Here is a 2,402-nt window from a genome sequence, read left to right on the forward strand (position 1 = left end):
ATCATGGAACCTATTGCTAATATTGTTGATGAAAATGTTGTGCCTGAAAAAACTTTGCTTGAATATTTTGCACCTATTTCATCTAATGCTCCTTCATGCATTGTTTTACCTACTACTTCTGCTACTCATTTTGAGCTTAAACCCGCAATCATTCAATTATTGCCATCTTTTTATGGGTTAGATAGAGAGGATCCTTACATGCATGTCAAAGATTTCTTAGAAATTTGCTCAACATTTAAATTTCAAAATTTTTCTGATGAGTCGGTCAAACTAAGATTGTTCCCTTTTTCATTAAAAGACAAATCAAAAGCCTGGTTAAATTCCCTTCCCACGGGGTCTATAACTACATGGGATCAACTTTATAATAAATTCTTACTGAAATTTTTTCCTATGTCTAAAACTGATAGTCTAAGGAGAGAAATCTCCGAGTTTTTTCAAAAAGATAATGAAGAGTTTTATGAATGTTGGGAAAGATTTAAAGATTTATTATTAAAATGTCCTCATCATGGTTTTGAAAAATGGAGACTTGTAAAATATTTTTATGATGGTTTGACTCCCTCTAATCGTCAAATGATTCAATCTATGCATACTGGAAAATTTTTAAAATTTCAAGGACAAGAGGCGTGGGACGCCCTTGAAGATTTATCTGTCAATTCACAACAATGGAATTATTTTGATCCTAGGTCTAGGTCAACTAATTCACCAAAAAGAGGAGGAAGGTATGAAGTAAAAGAAGAATTAGACTTAAGAACATCCTTAGATAAATTAGCGAGAAAAGTAGAAGCTTTAGCCATAAGCCAAACTATAAACTCTCCAATTCAACCTAGAAAAGATGTTTGTTCTATATGTTCTAGTCCTTGCCATAATGCCCAATCATGCCCTTCCTACCAAGAAGCCTTTTCTGAGGAGGCCAATGCACTTCATACTTATGGGAAACCAAATGATAGCCCATTTTCGTCCACCTACAATCCAAATTGGAGAAACCATCCGAACTTTTCATGGAGACAAAACCAACCCCAAATGAATCAAGGGCACCAATACAACACACAAAACCAAGCTCATGCCCCACAAAATCAACCATATCCGCAACAAAGAAAACCTTCCTTAGAAGATACTTTACAACAATTTATGCAATCTACCCAACAAATCCTACAAAATCAATCTCAATCTATTACCAAACTCGAGACACAAGTAGGACAACTCGCCACTGCTTTAGCTGATAGAGAAAAAGGAACATTCCCTAGTCAACCTATCCCTAATCCAAAAGGTCAATATGAGATAGGAAAGTCTAGTCATAATGGAGAAGTCAAATCAATTTCAACTCTTAGGTCTGGAAAGAAAATTGTCAAACCCGATTACATACCCGAGGTTGAAAATGAAAAAGAAAAAGAAAAGAGTCAGCCTCCTAGTTCTAATCTCAATGACTCATCAAACAAAGAAACTCCAATCCATCCTTTCATTCCAAAAGCCCCATTCCCACAAAGATTACTTCCAATTAAAAAAGGCAGCCAATATAATGACATCTTAGAAGTTTTTAAACAAGTTAGTATCAATATCCCTTTCTTAGATGCCATTAAACAAATTCCTGCCTACTCTAAATTTTTAAAGGATCTTTGTACTGTTAAAAGAAACACTAATGTTCCTAAAAAGGCGTTTTTAACTGAACAAGCTAGTTCCATTATTCAATATAAGAGTCTTGTTAAATATAAAGATCCTGGGTGTCCCACAATTTCATGCATTATTGGTGATCATTTTATTAACAAAGCTTTACTTGATTTGGGTGCTAGTGTAAATTTATTGCCTTATTCTGTTTATAAGCAACTTGGTCTTGGTGAGCTAAAACCTACCTCTATAACTCTTCAATTAGCCGATCGTTCTGTAAAAATTCCTAGAGGCATTATAGAGGATGTTTTGATAAAAGTTGATAAATTTTATTTTCCTGTTGACTTCATTGTTCTTGATACTCAACCTGTGGAAAATATGCATGCTCAAATTCCTATCATTTTAGGTAGACCATTCTTAGCTACATCTAATGCAATCATAAATTGTCGTAATGGTGTTTTGAAATTATCTTTTGGAAATATGACTGTTGAATTGAATGTTTTTAATGTGGTTAAATCTGTTGAGTGTGGAGAAGTGCATGAAGTTAACATGATAGATAGTATTTGTGAAAATGATGGAAATGACTTATTTGATTTTTGTGAAAAATACTTTGGTATGAACTTGCATGTTGATGACTCTAATGATGATGTGAATTCTTTGGTAGAGCCTATACCCTTAAATGAAACCAAAGTTGAACCTTTTTCACCCTTAGGTCATGTTCAATCAATTTCTGAGTCTCCAAAGTTAGACCTTAAACCTTTGCCAGAAAATTTAAAATATGCTTTTCTAGGAGAGTCTGA

At 33.9% G+C, this 2,402-nt stretch overlaps 1 non-coding gene across 1 annotated transcript; it reads right to left on the minus strand.

The window, feature by feature from the left end:
• Positions 1 to 405: 405 nt before the first annotated feature.
• LOC133802723 (small nucleolar RNA R71) lies at positions 406 to 512 on the minus strand. The gene has a single exon (XR_009877468.1). It is a non-coding gene; the product is annotated as a small nucleolar RNA R71 (small nucleolar RNA).
• Positions 513 to 2,402: the final 1,890 nt, after the last annotated feature.

Source organism: Humulus lupulus, chromosome 9, assembly GCF_963169125.1.
Source record: "Humulus lupulus chromosome 9, drHumLupu1.1, whole genome shotgun sequence".
Lineage (NCBI taxonomy): Eukaryota > Viridiplantae > Streptophyta > Magnoliopsida > Rosales > Cannabaceae > Humulus > Humulus lupulus.